The sequence below is a fragment of the Pelophylax lessonae genome (assembly GCF_965119305.1).
Source record: "Pelophylax lessonae genome assembly, chromosome: 6".
Taxonomy (NCBI): domain Eukaryota; kingdom Metazoa; phylum Chordata; class Amphibia; order Anura; family Ranidae; genus Pelophylax; species Pelophylax lessonae.
The window spans coordinates 264,085,670-264,103,973 of record NC_138773.1 but is presented as its reverse complement, the minus strand read 5'-3'; positions in this window follow the sequence as shown (position 1 = coordinate 264,103,973).

Sequence of the window (18,304 nt, the reverse complement as noted above, 5' to 3'; positions counted from 1 at the left end):
TTTTAGTAACAAAAAGGCTACAATGGGGGGGGGGGGAATCCGCATTTCTCCGGAATGAGGAAGTGTTGGCCATGAATTGGAGGGACAAGAAAGATATTTACATCATGTCCACAATTAACACCTTGGTGGAGATTCACAGAAGACGCAGCCCCATTATAAAGTCTGAATGTGTCCATGATTATAATTAGTTCATGGGGGGATGGGGCAGATTTTAAAGACCAGATGCCACAACCATATTTATCAACCCAAAATCCTGTTACTGGTATAAAAAAGTTGCATTTAATCTCTTTCTTATGGCTATGTTTAATTCGTATGTCTGCTATCAAAAGTCACCAGAAAACCAACTCCCGCTCCTTTCCTGACCTGCCAGGCTGCATGCTCAGATAAGGGTCTGGTATGAATTTTGGGGGGGACCCCACGCCATTTTTTTTTTACATTTTCGCGTGGGGGTATCTGTATTTCCGAAAGCCGACAATACATTACAGCCACGAGCAAGTTTAAATTACATTTTTCCTTTAGAAATATCAGTATTGCTGCAGCAGGCTCTATGCATTGTACAGATGAACCACTTTACAGGCACATTAGGGGACCCCCCCCCTGGCACAATATTTAAAGGAATTTTTCATTTTTATTGTTTAACTTTAAGCTTCATTAAAATCACTGCTGCTTTTTAATGACTTTTGTTTTGCATTGACACATGTCCCGCAGGGCAGTACCCAGGTTCCCATACACTTGTTTATCACAATAACTTGCATATAAGCCTTTAAAATGGGGACTTTTGATTTATCATGTCCCATAGACTTTAATAGAGTTTGAGATGTTCTGACACAAACTGAACAAGGGAGTGTTCCACCCATCCCTATCAATGATGCATTTCCCTGCCATTTTAAACCATGTTTCTGAGTCTGACTTCCACATGCACTGACCCCAGCCTGTTTACTGACGATGCCTTTGCCTGCCATTTTAAACCAAGTTTCTGACTTCCACGTGCACCGACCTCAGCCTGTTAAATCGACCACGCTTTTTGCCTGTCACTTGGACTATTCTTTTGCCCTTCTACTTTAGCACACAGAAGTCTCACATATGTGAGGGGCTTCAGAATAGTGTTCTGAGTAGAGAAAAAACAGTTTTTGGTTTTCTGTGTTCCTAAAACAGAGTCTGGAGTCCAGAGGCTTCAAAGCAATTTGGGTGGGAGAAGCCCCTACCCCTGTCTCCATAATTTCCTGACAGAGGTCCTAAGCTTGATGGTCCTTCCTGCTGCCTGGACCAATACTTTGCCTGTGATGACCTTATGGCTGCTTGTAATGACCCAGGACTTTATGGACCACATCTCAGCCTGCTACCTGGACCAATGCTTTTTCTGTGCTGACAGTATCTCTGCCTGCTGCCTGTACTGACTATGGACAGTATTCCTGCCTGCTGCCTGAATGATTGCTTTTACTGTCACTTACCCCATCCTTGCCTGCTTCCTAGATGCTCTCCTCTGTGGACCACTGCACTACTAAAACCACAGGTCATTTTATGTTTACCCTTTGCTCAGCAGAATGTATTTTGGGGTGTAATTGGTATGTACATGCTATGTGTTAGAAATATGAAGGGCCTTCAAAAATGAAATAGGTTGTCAGGAAATTATATGTATAATTCATGCTCCTAGAATGTCTGAAGGTGCCTACTTGGATGTTGGGCCTCTGTATTTGGCCAGGCTGTGTAAAAGTCTCACAAATGTGGTATTGCTATACTCAGGAGGAGTAGCAGAATGTATTTCAGGGTGTAATATTTGCTATGTACATGCTATGTGTTAGAAACATCTTATAAATTGACAACTTTGTGAAAAAAAAAAAAAATACGTTACATTTTCTTTCCACGTTTTCCAAAAACCTGTGGAAAAAAATGACACCTTCAAAAGACTCATAATGCCTCCTAGATTATACCTTGGGGTGTTTGCTTTCCAAAATGGGGTAATTTTGTGGGAGTTTCCATTGTCCTGGTGCTCCAGCGCCTTCAAAATTGTGATAGGTCACCATGAAATTATGTGTAATTTATGCTCCTAGAGTAGTAGAATGTATTTTGGGGTGTAATTGCAGGTATATAGGTGTGAGGAATAACTTGTTAATATGACAACTTTGTGTTAACAAAATATATATATTTCTTTATTTTCCCAAGAATTGTGGGGAAAAAATTGCAACTTCAAAAAACCCCCAATGCCTCTTACTAAATACCTTGGGTTGTCTACTTTCCAAAAATGGGTCATTTGAGGGTTATTTGTACTGTCCTGGCCTGTTAGTCAAGAAACGAGATAGGATATCAGTACATCAAGTGTGATAAATTTTCAATGATATATAGCATAGCTTGTAGACTCTATAACTTCAGACAGACTAATTAATATACACTAATTTGGGCTATTTTTACCAAAGATATGTAACAGTATAAATTTTGGCACAAATGTATGAAGAAAATTTACTTATTGGCAAAATTGTATCATATGAACTAAAAAAGAATTTTTTTTTTCCAAACTTGGAATTCATTACAAAATTATTAAATAAATAAAAATTTAAGGAAACAAAATTAAACGAAACAAAAGTAAACTAAACTAAATTAATTTTGTAACAAATCAACAAAGCAAAATTAGTAAAATAACAAATCTATCCGAAACAAAACACATTTTTCTCTTCTACACATGTCTAGTTGAGGGGTGGTAAAAATGCAGATCATCTGTGTATTTTTTACCAGGCCCCTCTCCCTACCAAAATGTAAAAACATGACCTTAAACTGGCCACGGATTGATCAAAATGTGGCCCGTAGATCAGGCATCAGCCAGATTTCATTCCATCTATGACCATTCCCATTACAGAAGTCAATCTAATGATCGGCTTGTTGGAAAATTTTCCTTTGATCATAACTGCAGCCAAAGTGCTGACCAGCAGTGACCAGCGTATTCTGACAGCGGAGGATTCTTGCTGTCAGAATACAATAACACAGCGAGTAGGATTCCTTCATCCACCTCGAATGTGAGGATGGGGGACAATTCATTCAGTTTTTTTTCAATCGGCCCACACAAAACCTGATTCCAGAGTGCTCTTTTGCCAAATTTAGCTGGAAAGTCAGCACTGAAATCTATCTTTTTGGCCAGCTATTAACAAAAAAAGAGCCACAATTCTGAAAAAAAAAAAAAACAATCATTTTTTTTCTGCCTTTAAAACACAGCCAATGAAAAAAAATTAAGAAATCAAATTTTTTCTTTTATTTAGGCCAATTTGTATTCTGCCACATATTTTTGGTAAAAAAAAATCCCAATAAGTGTATATGGATTGGTTTGCGCAAAAGTTATCTCGTCCACAAACTAGGGGAAAGATTTATGTAATTTTTTTATTATTTAATTTTTTTTTTTACTAGTAATGGCGGCGTTCACCAATTTTTAGCGGGACTGCAATATTGCAGCAAACAGATCGGACCCCTAACTGACAGTTTTGACACTTTTAAGGGGACTATTGACATTATTACAGTAATCAGCACTAAAATAATGCACTGTTACTGTACTAATGACACTGGCAGGGAAGGGGTTAACACCAGAGGCGATCAAAGGTCCCTAGGGTGTGCTTTCTAACTGTGTGGGATGTGCTTATGAGATGAACATAGAGATCTGTGTTCCGAAATAGCAGGAACACAAGTTCCCTGTTTACGTGGGTGTTCTGGTACAACATAAGCTTAATAATAGCATGCAATGCCAAGCTGCTGTTTCCAAAGCAAGCAAAGTCCTTTCTTGTATTAACAGAGGCATGGACTCCAGAGAGAGAGATATCATTTTGCCCCTGTACAAATCATTAGTAAGACCTCATCTGGAATATGCAGTTCAGTTTTGGGCATCAGTTCTTAAAAAGGACATTGGGGAACTGGAGAAAGTGCAGAGAAGGGCAACCAAACTGATAAGAGGCATGGCGGACCTCAGCTATGAGGAGAGATTAGAGGAACTGAATTTATTCTCTCTTGAGAAGAGGAGATTAGGGGGGATATGATCAACATATATAAAGACATAAGGGGTCCATATAGTGAACTTGGTGTTGAGTTGTTCACTTTAAAGTCAACACAGAGGACAAGGGGGCACTCTACGTCTGGAGGAAAACCTTTTAACTGCTACTTTCTCTGGACAGCTTGATCTGTCAAAATAAATGTAAAGACTTTTTTTTTTTAAATTAATACTATTAATAATATTAATTAATAATATACTTACTTGCTGTGTGCAATGGTATTGCACAGAGAAGCCTGGATCCTGCTCTTCTGGAATCCCCCACCGGCGCTTTCCACTCCTTTTTCTTAGTGCTCCTCAGCAAGCCGACTGCTGATTGAGCACCTGTTTGTGGGTGCTCCCGAGCCAGGCTATGTGCTTCCATAGACACACGCAGCCTGGCTATCCCCACACCCTCAGCTCCCTCCTGACAGGATTAGACTGACAGCAGCAGAAGCCTATGGCTCCCTCTGCTCTCAGAGTCTCCAGTGAGACCAGGAAGAGACAGCAGCGGTGCTGCCGCCAGGACAACATGGATCGTGGGAGGACTCAGGTAAGTGTTCGGGGCTAAGTTCACCAATTGAAGCTTGTTAGATGCTATATCCTTATTTAGCGGTGTAACATGCTCAAGCACCTCCAGCTGCAGCCCCCCAATCCCCCCCCCTCCATACTATGACAGCGCTACACCTACACAACCACGTCATTCACTCATAGAAATCTGTAAATTAATTATTTACAAGTCATGTCTACCACCATAGCTCCCAACTGTCCCTGATTTCGAGGGACTGCCTCTGATTTGGAACAAAGTTCCTCTGTCCTTCGTTCCTCCTCATTTGTCCCTTCTTTTGATCTGATCTATATAATTGTATATAAAAAATGCACTATTTATCTTTCAAAAATTGTTTCCCAGTGCTAAACCGTTTATCCAATTTCTCAAGTTGCTTAAAAGCCAGTATAAAGGAATAGAAGTGGTAAAAAAAAAAAAAAAATCATTTGTGGGTTCAACTGATCGTTTTTTTTTGTATAATTCCCCTTTAAGGGGGTGTGGCAGTGGGTGTGTCCTATGCTACATACTTTTGCTAATAGGTGTCTCTTATAAAAATATAAAAATTTTTGGAGGTATGTCTACCACTGTGGCAGACGTCTTGTAATTCCCAATGAACTACGATTGCATTGGTGAGCACTGAAAGTCCGTACAGAGGTACAGGCAGAAAGCTGCAGGAAGAGGCTGCAGGAGCCTGACATTGCACTCAAAATGCTCTTCAGGCTCCTGAGAAAGAAAATAATAAATGGACAAGTTTTACCTGCAAAAACATGTGTATTTATTTTATGTTTTATTTTTGGGAACTTATCCTTTAATGCATATATTGCATAACTATGCAGAACTATGGGGGAAACATTTTTTTTTTCCATTTTGGATAGAGCAAGGGAGGGTTATAAACCCTGTTAGATTATTTTTTTTTTTGCCATCTGTGTCATATTGCAGAGATTTCCCTTTACTTCCTGCCCAATAGCCAAACAGGAAGTGAGAGAAAATCCCTGCAAATGAAAGGAATTTCTTGGGGACCCCCAAGTCAAAGGAACTAGTGTCCCCATTGGAAGATATTTATATAGGGTGAATCTCCCTAACGGGGGCACAGACAGCAATAAAAACTGACAGGGGGTCTAATCTCTCTCCACTCCATCCAAAACTGAAAAAAAGGCTTGACTTTAGTCAGTTACTAACTGGATCACCAGGTTAAAAAAAAAAGGAAAAAGCCTATGAAGATCTTTTTGCAGGTAAAAAAACGTACATTTACAATTTTTTTTTTTTTTTAGGAGTCTGGAAAGCATTGCACCAGTTTGGATCAGCAGATCAGTGATGCAATGCAGGTCTCCTGCAGATCTGTCAGGGTGAGCTGTCCCATACATCGTACTGCCAGGCAGTTTTACACTAAAGCTGGCCATACACTAGCCGAAATATCGGGCAAACTCATTTTTGAAAATTGAAAAATTGGCAGTGAGAGCAGACGACAGTGCAATCATGTAATGATCGAATTTCAAACAATAAATCGTTCAATGGACATAAATGAATCTGTTTTTCATTCAGTTTGTCACATATGCCTAGTGCAAACAAGTCGGCCGAGAAACACATTAACCTTTCAATTTATCGTTAGTTTATCATTCGGCCGGCAGATTTTCAAAACTGTTCCTTCGATTTTTTGGCTCTGAAAAGTTAAAAACGATTTTCTTTTTTTTTTCAAATATATATTTTATTAAGGATTTAGTGTGAGGCTGTACAGAAAAACACGGGAAACAACATAGCCGTACATATAATAATATAGCAAAAGAAAACATTTCTTACATAGGTAACTAGAACCCCAAGGTACCTAATAGTCTAGACCTCGTGACATACCTTACATTTCGTTTAACTCTACCTTCTTGCTATTTTGTTTCCCGATCTCTCACTATGGCGCAGTTTTCAAAACTAAACTAGCACAACCTCCCTTCACCCAACCCATTTTCTATTTTTATTTATATACAAAAACAAACCCCCCCCCCCAAAAAAAAGGGGGAGGGGGGGCGATTTTCTATTTGTGCCCATTAACTGGACGAAAAATGAACGATCGGACCAAATTACAGATTTTCGAAAAATCTTTCCGCTAGTGTATGGCCAGCATAAGAGGAAGAATCAATGAACTACCACAGTGCTTAACAGTGCCATGGTAGTTCATTGAGAACTATAAGCTGACAGACGCAAAGGATGTCAGGACTTGTAGTTCATTCATATAAAGAACTCTCCACCCACCTGGCCACGATGTTTTCAAAAAGTGACAGCTAATATGGGGAGCTTCTCCCTGTACTGCTGTCACAGGGAGAGAGGGCAGTGGGAACCTGATTAATGTTTCCCCCTAAAAGCGGGTGGAACATGTAACATGTTCTCAAAGTTGAACTTATCCTTTAACCGCTTGCCGACCGCCGCAAGTACATATACTGCGGCGGTCAGCCCCTCACAGGCAGAGTGACGCATCGGTACGTCACTAGCCTGTGAGGCTCTGGGGAGCGAGCGCGCGCCGGCGGCGGCGCGCTCCCACGCGGTCACGGACCCCCCCCCGGGCGTGTGACCGGCGGACCCGATGTCCGCCGGTCACTCTGTGATCGTCGGGGGAGAGGGAGAAAGTCAGGCGGCTAGTGTAAACAAGCCGCCTGTCATTCTCCCCTGTGTAGAAACACTGATCATACGGTTCTACTATGTAGGACCGTTGATCAGTGTTCCTACAGCTCAAGCCACAGCCAATCACAGTTAGAATCACGCCCCTAGGGACACATACAGCCCCTCCCTCTCAAATAAAGTTTGCCAGTGTAATTTTACAGTAACAGTGCATATATATAGCACTGATTACTGTAGAAATGTCACTGGTAACCCCAAAGTGTCAAAAATGTCAGTCAAGGGTCTGATCTGTCCGCCCCAATGTCGCAGTACCGCAAAAAAAATCGCAGATCGCCGCCATTACGTGTTAAAAAAAAACCACCAAAAATGACAGAAATCTTTCCCTTTGTTAGTAAAAGCGATAACTTTTGCGCAAACCAATCAAAATACGCTTTTTGCATTTTTTTTTTTACCAAACATATGTAGCATAAAACAAATTGGCCGAAAATGTTAAAAAAATTTGATTTTTACTTTTTTTTTTTGGGGAATTTCAAAAAAAAAATGGGAAAAATATTGTTATTTTTGCAAAATTGATGCTCTTTTTTTGTTTATAGCGCGTGATCAAAAAATTGCACAGGTGATCAAATACCACCAAAAGAAAGCTCTGTTTGTGGGAAAAAAAGGACGTCAAATTCGTTTAGGTACACCGTCGCAATCGTCCGTTAAAGTCATGCAGTGCCGAATCGCAAAATACCCCCTGGTCTTTTAGCAGCCAAATCCTCCGGGGTTTAAGTGGTTAACCACTTGCTTACTTGTAAACACAGCTGACCGTTGTTCTCACTGAAATGATCACAGAGCGCCTGTGATCCTTCTTTATAGGATCACAGGTCTCACACTTAACCCTTTGATCACCCCTGGGTTAACCCCTTCCCTGCCAGTGTCATTAGTACAGTAACAGTGCATATTTTTAGCACTGATTACTGTAGTAATGTCACTGGTCCCCCCCCAAAAGTGTCAAAAGTGCCAGTTAGGGTTCCAATCTTTCCATCGCAATGTTGTAGTCCCGCTAAAAATCGCAGATCGCCGCCATTACTAGTAAAAAAGAAAATAAATAAAAATGACATGTCTTTCCCCGAGTTTGTAGACGCGATAACTTTTGCGCAAACCAATCAAAATATGCTTATTGGGATTTTTTTTACCAAAAATATGTAGCAGAATACAAATTGGCCTAAAATGATGAAAAATGTTGATTTTTAATTATTATTTTTCTTTTTGGGAATGTTATATAACAGAAAATATTGTTTTTTTTCTTCAGAATTGTTGCTCTTTTTTTGTTTATATCGCAATTAATAAAAATCGCACAGGTGATCAAATACCACCAAAAGAAAGCTCTATTTGTGATAAAAAAAGGACATCAATTTTTTTTTTTGGGTACAGTGTCGCACAACCGCGCAATTGTCCGTTAAAGTAATGCAGTGCAGAATCACAAAAAATGGCCTGGTCATTAAGGGGGCAAATCCTTCCGATCCAGAAGTGGTTAATACCGCTTTAAGCCTCATTCTTAGCTGCTGTAAAATGAACACATGTAGTGGGGTCCTCCGTAGGCTAAATGTTTGTTTGGCTTCTTGTGAATTCCTAAATATTTAAATCCTCATCTGAATGTTGTGGATATATAACAGTAAGATAATGAATGGAGCATGAGCTGTCTATATCCACTGTAGACATTAGAGGGGACAAACAAGCACAGTACAGCACACAAAGCTTTTTTTACATATACATAAACATGCATGTTTGGGTTATTAGATCATGCATATTTAAATCTGGATTCCGAGATAAGCAAATATTGTGTAAATACAAGAGGCATGTGTATTCTTACTTGAATCTCGCTGTGCATTTTTCTTCCAGATTTATGTGTGCAGTAATCTAACAGAAAATGGTAACTTTGTGCAGAAGATTTCTGTAGTAAAGATCAGTCACTGCTGATTCTTCTGTCTGTGTAGAGTGGCAGGTCATGTATCTTCCCTTCTCCTGTGGTTTTCTGTATGCAGCTTGTAGTGGGTAAGGATGATCGAACTTTTGAAAAGTTCGGTTCGGCCAGAACATCCGAACTTCCCGAAAGTTCGGCCCGGATTTCGGAACCCCATTGAAATCAATGGGACCCGAACTTCGGTAATCAAAAAACACAATTTTTAAGCCCTAAAACCCAATAAACGCCCCTAAAAAGTGCCCAGGGTTCTGGGTCATGCCCCATTAACTATTAATCACACAAAAAAAAGTTCTTAAAAATTGTCATTTTTGATAAAAAAAGCCAATTATTGAAAAAAAAAAAAAAAAAGAGATTTTTTGATTTTGACTTTGGATTTAGTATCTGGGGGTCTAAAAGGTGTGCATGTGAAGTTTCAGCTCTGTAGCATGTCCAGAACCATGAAAAAAAAAAGATAAGTTTTTAGTAGAACAGGGATGTGGGTCGGGACCCTCCTTTAACTTTAACACCTATATGATCTTTTTTTCTGGTTCTGGACATGCTACAGAGCTGAAACTTCACAGGTACACCTTTTAGACCCTCCAGACACCAAATCACACAAAAAAAGTTCTTAAAAATTGTCATTTTTGATAAAAAAAAAAGCCAATTATTGAAAAAAAAAAAGAGATTTTTTTGATTTTGACTTTGGATTTCAGATCTGGGGGGGAAGGTGTGCATGTGTAGTTTCAGCTCTGTAGCATGTCCAGAACCAGAAAAAAAAGATTGTTTGTTTTAGAACACTTTCTTTCAGGACTGGTAGTTAGCTTCTCTCCCAGTTTAATAGAAGGCATTTTTTGGGGTTCTTTGCAGTCAGGAAAAACATCTGAACTTGTGTATAGTGGTACTGTGCACAAGTTCTGATGTTTTGCCTGCCTCCAAAAACCCCCAAAAAATGGCAGCAAAAACACACCTGGGCATTTTTTGTTGGACGCTAGCGTTTTTTTTGGCATTTTTTTGGGTTCTTTGCAGTCAGGAAAAACATCTGAACTTGTGTATAGTGGTACTGTGCACAAGTTCTGATGTTTTGCCTGCCTCCAAAAACCCCCAAAAAATGCCAGCAAAAACACACCTGACGCTAGCGTTTTTTTGGCATTTTTTGGGGTTCTTTTGAGGCAGGCAAAACATCTGAACTTGTGTATAGTGGTATATATACACACATACATATATTTATATACACACCTAGACATATATAGGTGTGATAGTAGCAGAAATATATCTGTGTAAATGATTTAATTAGCGCAAGCATTTATTTCTGCTACTATCACACCTATATATGTCTAGGGGTGTATATAAATATATGTATGTGTGTATATACACCACTATACACAAGTTCTGATGTTTTGCCCGCCTCCAAAACCCCCCAAAAAATGCCAGCAAAAACACACCTGGGCATTTTTTTTTTGACGCTAGCGTTTTTTTGGCATTTTTTGGGGTTATTTTGAGGCAGGCAAAACATCTGAACTTGTGTATAGTGGTATATATACACACATACATATATTTATATACACACCTAGACATATACAGGTGTGATAGTAGCAGAAATATATCTGTGTAAATGATTTAATTAGCGCAAGCATTTATTTCTGCTACTATCACACCTATATATGTCTAGGGGTGTATATACAGACATATATGTATATATATACCCCCTATACACATGTTCAGATGTCATGTCTGACATCAAACATGTCCTCAAAAAAGCACTGACAGTGGCAGCCCCTGCAGCATAAAAAATGCTTGCCTGGTGAGAAGCCATAATGGTGTCCCGAAGCTATTCAGAGAAATGATCATTTCTCTATAGCGGTCACCCTGCTATGGAAGGGTTTTGTCACCCTGCCATAGCAGTCACTGTCAGTTAACCCTACACTACACTACGGTCCCCTGACACTTCATACTTTCCCTACAGAAACTAAAATTTTGAAGCTAACTTAAGTGTAAAGGAGCACTCTAACTACACTAGATATCCCTTTCCTCACACTAATAAATGCTAAATGACACTTTTAAAGTAAAATTAACAGAACTGCTTCCATTCTCTTCCATGTCCAGTATAACAATGCTAGGAATATGGTGGGGGCGATCTTATATACTGGGGGGCGTATTCACTAATGATTGGTCTAGGGACCCCCTAGTCACTCCAATCACATTCCTAGCATTCTCCTGCCCCCTCAATTGGCTTTTGCTAATGGTTCTGGTCCAATCACGGGCTTTTAAAGCCCATTTCCTGAAGCATTGCATTTTGGGCGGTTCTGGTTGCCGAATTCCGAACTTTTTGGGCAAAAAGTTCTAAATTCGGCCGAACCTCGAACACCCAATGTTCGGGCCGAACCGATGGTCGACCCGAACCGTTCGATCATCTCTAGTAGTGGGTGGACCTGCAGGTCCTTTCCCCAGCTCTGCTCTCTGTACAGGGTAGATGCAGCACAGTGATGATGTCAGTGCTACTTTTACAAAATAGTAACTAGGCTTGCAAAAGCATTTGGTATGCTTGTAAAGGCAGCATTATTTTTCTACTTTAGGCTGGGTTCAAACTGGTGCATACACAGACAGCGCATGTGATTCGCACCGAATTGCTGTGCAGATCACATGCGATGACCGTGCCAGGCAAATTCAGTCATACAGTTTGAATGGCTGAATTTGCATTGTATTCGGACCAAAATGGTACAGGACCCTTTTTTTTTGGTTCGCACCCAATGCAATCCGATTCCTGCACTATTTCACAGTCCACACAACGATCTGCAAACCAATCTGGGGGTGTCAGCAACTGAACTGTACTGCTGAACAACTTCAGGGCCCTTCCTGGCACCCCCTTTGTTCCTAATCTTCAGAGTACACTACAAGGCACCCCCTTTACTGTAACACTCTAATTGAGCTGGCTCCTTATCCCCTGACTTCTCTGAAGTGGTCCCCTCTCTTAGGCAGACCCCTAGGCAGATCCCCTGGTACTCACGATACTGTTTTTCCCAAAGTCCTCTGCCCAGCAGCATCACTGGTAAGCACACTGGATCCTCTGCAGCCCAGCTCCACTCCTGGTACCTAGGCCAACCGGCTGGACCACCTTCCTAACTTTGCAGGAGGAGAGACAGCTGTCCATCTCCTCCTGGGACTTTGCTCCCACCAAAAGATGCCCTGCCACATGCTCCCACCCTATGTATCGCCAATCCCAGGATGCATTGCAACATGCCCTCCCACTGGGACTGCCATGAAACAGGATGTGTCACTGGCTGGGTTTCCTCCACTGTCCAACAAGCTCCCTCATTGGATATAGTGGGGACACTCCCTCAGACCCAGTGAATCACACCTGGAAACATGTGACAGGCAAAACTAACAGATCAGCTCCCCTGATAAGCAGCAGGAGGAAAATAGATGCTTTTACCTAGCACCTGTCTAAGAGGGTGCTACACTTACATGAGTCTAATCTCAATTCAGCGCTGTGCCCGAGTGTTTTCTCTTCTCTCTCTCTCTGTCTCTTCACTGGACATGGAGGCAGTAGCTATTGCCTCCTGCTGCTGTCAATCACAGCCTGTGAGGAGAAAGGGGGGGGGGGGGGCAAGCCATGCGGAGTGATTGATTTACATATATTTATATACACACCTAGACATATACAGGTGTGATAGTAGCAGAAATATATCTGTGTAAATGATTTAATTAGCGCAAGCATTTATTTCTGCTACTATCACACCTATATATGTCTAGGGGTGTATATACAGACATATATGTATATATATACCCCCTATACACATGTTCAGATGTCATGTCTGACATCAAACATGTCCTCAAAAAAGCACTGACAGTGGCAGCCCCTGCAGCATAAAAAATGCTTGCCTGGTGAGAAGCCATAATGGTGTCCCGAAGCTATTCAGAGAAATGATCATTTCTCTATAGCGGTCACCCTGCTATGGAAGGGTTTTGTCACCCTGCCATAGCAGTCACTGTCAGTTAACCCTACACTACACTACGGTCCCCTGACACTTCATACTTTCCCTACAGAAACTAAAATTTTGAAGCTAACTTAAGTGTAAAGGAGCACTCTAACTACACTAGATATCCCTTTCCTCACACTAATAAATGCTAAATGACACTTTTAAAGTAAAATTAACAGAACTGCTTCCATTCTCTTCCATGTCCAGTATAACAATGCTAGGAATATGGTGGGGGCGATCTTATATACTGGGGGGCGTATTCACTAATGATTGGTCTAGGGACCCCCTAGTCACTCCAATCACATTCCTAGCATTCTCCTGCCCCCTCAATTGGCTTTTGCTAATGGTTCTGGTCCAATCACGGGCTTTTAAAGCCCATTTCCTGAAGCATTGCATTTTGGGCGGTTCTGGTTGCCGAATTCCGAACTTTTTGGGCAAAAAGTTCTAAATTCGGCCGAACCTCGAACACCCAATGTTCGGGCCGAACCGATGATCGACCCGAACCGTTCGATCATCTCTAGTAGTGGGTGGACCTGCAGGTCCTTTCCCCAGCTCTGCTCTCTGTACAGGGTAGATGCAGCACAGTGATGATGTCAGTGCTACTTTTACAAAATAGTAACTAGGCTTGCAAAAGCATTTGGTATGCTTGTAAAGGCAGCATTATTTTTCTACTTTAGGCTGGGTTCAAACTGGTGCATACACAGACAGCGCATGTGATTCGCACCGAATTGCTGTGCAGATCACATGCGATGACCGTGCCAGGCAAATTCAGTCATACAGTTTGAATGGCTGAATTTGCATTGTATTCGGACCAAAATGGTACAGGACCCTTTTTTTTTTGGTTCGCACCCAATGCAATCCGATTCCTGCACTATTTCACAGTCCACACAACGATCTGCAAACCAATCTGGGGGTGTCAGCAACTGAACTGTACTGCTGAACAACTTCAGGGCCCTTCCTGGCACCCCCTTTGTTCCTAATCTTCAGAGTACACTACAAGGCACCCCCTTTACTGTAACACTCTAATTGAGCTGGCTCCTTATCCCCTGACTTCTCTGAAGTGGTCCCCTCTCTTAGGCAGACCCCTAGGCAGATCCCCTGGTACTCACGATACTGTTTTTCCCAAAGTCCTCTGCCCAGCAGCATCACTGGTAAGCACACTGGATCCTCTGCAGCCCAGCTCCACTCCTGGTACCTAGGCCAACCGGCTGGACCACCTTCCTAACTTTGCAGGAGGAGAGACAGCTGTCCATCTCCTCCTGGGACTTTGCTCCCACCAAAAGATGCCCTGCCACATGCTCCCACCCTATGTATCGCCAATCCCAGGATGCATTGCAACATGCCCTCCCACTGGGACTGCCATGAAACAGGATGTGTCACTGGCTGGGTTTCCTCCACTGTCCAACAAGCTCCCTCATTGGATATAGTGGGGACACTCCCTCAGACCCAGTGAATCACACCTGGAAACATGTGACAGGCAAAACTAACAGATCAGCTCCCCTGATAAGCAGCAGGAGGAAAATAGATGCTTTTACCTAGCACCTGTCTAAGAGGGTGCTACACTTACATGAGTCTAATCTCAATTCAGCGCTGTGCCCGAGTGTTTTCTCTTCTCTCTCTCTCTGTCTCTTCACTGGACATGGAGGCAGTAGCTATTGCCTCCTGCTGCTGTCAATCACAGCCTGTGAGGAGAAAGGGGGGGGGGGCAAGCCATGCGGAGTGATTGATTTACATATATTTATATACACACCTAGACATATACAGGTGTGATAGTAGCAGAAATATATCTGTGTAAATGATTTAATTAGCGCAAGCATTTATTTCTGCTACTATCACACCTATATATGTCTAGGGGTGTATATACAGACATATATGTATATATATACCCCCTATACACATGTTCAGATGTCATGTCTGACATCAAACATGTCCTCAAAAAAGCACTGACAGTGGCAGCCCCTGCAGCATAAAAAATGCTTGCCTGGTGAGAAGCCATAATGGTGTCCCGAAGCTATTCAGAGAAATGATCATTTCTCTATAGCGGTCACCCTGCTATGGAAGGGTTTTGTCACCCTGCCATAGCAGTCACTGTCAGTTAACCCTACACTACACTACGGTCCCCTGACACTTCATACTTTCCCTACAGAAACTAAAATTTTGAAGCTAACTTAAGTGTAAAGGAGCACTCTAACTACACTAGATATCCCTTTCCTCACACTAATAAATGCTAAATGACACTTTTAAAGTAAAATTAACAGAACTGCTTCCATTCTCTTCCATGTCCAGTATAACAATGCTAGGAATATGGTGGGGGCGATCTTATATACTGGGGGGCGTATTCACTAATGATTGGTCTAGGGACCCCCTAGTCACTCCAATCACATTCCTAGCATTCTCCTGCCCCCTCAATTGGCTTTTGCTAATGGTTCTGGTCCAATCACGGGCTTTTAAAGCCCATTTCCTGAAGCATTGCATTTTGGGCGGTTCTGGTTGCCGAATTCCGAACTTTTTGGGCAAAAAGTTCTAAATTCGGCCGAACCTCGAACACCCAATGTTCGGGCCGAACCGATGATCGACCCGAACCGTTCGATCATCTCTAGTAGTGGGTGGACCTGCAGGTCCTTTCCCCAGCTCTGCTCTCTGTACAGGGTAGATGCAGCACAGTGATGATGTCAGTGCTACTTTTACAAAATAGTAACTAGGCTTGCAAAAGCATTTGGTATGCTTGTAAAGGCAGCATTATTTTTCTACTTTAGGCTGGGTTCAAACTGGTGCATACACAGACAGCGCATGTGATTCGCACCGAATTGCTGTGCAGATCACATGCGATGACCGTGCCAGGCAAATTCAGTCATACAGTTTGAATGGCTGAATTTGCATTGTATTCGGACCAAAATGGTACAGGACCCTTTTTTTTTTGGTTCGCACCCAATGCAATCCGATTCCTGCACTATTTCACAGTCCACACAACGATCTGCAAACCAATCTGGGGGTGTCAGCAACTGAACTGTACTGCTGAACAACTTCAGGGCCCTTCCTGGCACCCCCTTTGTTCCTAATCTTCAGAGTACACTACAAGGCACCCCCTTTACTGTAACACTCTAATTGAGCTGGCTCCTTATCCCCTGACTTCTCTGAAGTGGTCCCCTCTCTTAGGCAGACCCCTAGGCAGATCCCCTGGTACTCACGATACTGTTTTTCCCAAAGTCCTCTGCCCAGCAGCATCACTGGTAAGCACACTGGATCCTCTGCAGCCCAGCTCCACTCCTGGTACCTAGGCCAACCGGCTGGACCACCTTCCTAACTTTGCAGGAGGAGAGACAGCTGTCCATCTCCTCCTGGGACTTTGCTCCCACCAAAAGATGCCCTGCCACATGCTCCCACCCTATGTATCGCCAATCCCAGGATGCATTGCAACATGCCCTCCCACTGGGACTGCCATGAAACAGGATGTGTCACTGGCTGGGTTTCCTCCACTGTCCAACAAGCTCCCTCATTGGATATAGTGGGGACACTCCCTCAGACCCAGTGAATCACACCTGGAAACATGTGACAGGCAAAACTAACAGATCAGCTCCCCTGATAAGCAGCAGGAGGAAAATAGATGCTTTTACCTAGCACCTGTCTAAGAGGGTGCTACACTTACATGAGTCTAATCTCAATTCAGCGCTGTGCCCGAGTGTTTTCTCTTCTCTCTCTCTCTGTCTCCTCACTGGACATGGAGGCAGTAGCTATTGCCTCCTGCTGCTGTCAATCACAGCCTGTGAGGAGAAGGGGGGGGGGGGCAAGCCATGCGGAGTGATTGATTTACTAAACTTGGAGGGTGCAAAATTCGGTGCAGCTCTGCATAGAAACCAATCAGCCTCCAGGTTTTTTGTCAAAGCTTGCTTGACCAGGCTGAAGTTAGAAACTTATGGGCTATGATGCACAGCTGCACCAGATATTATACTCTCCAGTTTTAGTAAATCAGTACCTATGTGTGTATATAGAAATACAGTGCCCAACTTGGGATTGAGCCCGCATGAGTGCCCCCATAGCAAGCAGCTTGCTATGGGGGCGCTCAGATGGTGGTAGGATCCTGGAGCACTGGCAGGTTGCATGATGCATCCCTTCATATCACCCCCTCTACCAGTGGCGGCTGGTGCTCAAAATTTTTTTGGGGGGGCGCAAAAAGAAAAATGTAATAGGTATTGCTTTGCGGCAAAAAGCGCAGTAAAAATTGTGTGACTTTGAGGTCATGGTACAGGCTTGGCACAGGCATGGCACAGGTGATGGTATAGGCATGTCACAGGTCATGGTACAGGAGATGGTATAGGCATGGCACAGGTCATGGCACAGGTCATGGCACAGGTCATGGTACAGGCATGGCACAGATGATGGTATAGGCATGGCACAGGTGATGGTATAGGCATGGCACAGGTGATGGTACAGGCATGTCACAGGTCATGGTACAGGAGATGGTATAGGCATGGCACAGATCATGGTAAGGGCATGGCACAGGTCATGGCACAGGTGATGGTACAGGCATGGCACAGGCATGGCACAGATGATGGTATAGGCATGGCACAGGTGATGGTATAGGCATGGCACAGGTGATGGTATAGGCATGGCACAGGTCATGGTACAGGCATGTCACAGGTCATGGTACAGGCATGTCACAGGTCATGGTACAGGAGATGGTATAGGCATGGCACAGGTCATGGCACAGGCATGTCACAGGTCATGGTACAGGAGATGGTATAGGCATGGCACAGGTCATGGTAAGGGCATGGCACAGATCATGGCACATGTGATGGTATAGGCATGGCACAGATGATGGTATAGGCATGGCACAGGTCATGGTACAGGCATGTCACAGGTCATGGTACAGGAGATGGTATAGGCATGGCACAGGTCATGGTAAGGGCATGGCACAGGTCATGGCACAGGTGATGGTACAGGCATGGCACGGCACAGATGATGGTATAGGTATGGCACAGGTGATGGTATAGGCATGACACAGGTGATGGTACAGGCATGTCACAGGTCATGGTACAGGCATGTCACAGGTCATGGTACAGGAGATGGTATAGGCATGGCACAGTCATGGTAAGGGCATGGCACAGGTCATGGCACAGGTGATGGTACAAGCATGGCACAGATGATGGTATAGACATGGCACAGGTGATGGTACAGGCATGGCACAAGTCATGAAACAGGCATGTCACAGGTCATGGTACAGGCATGTC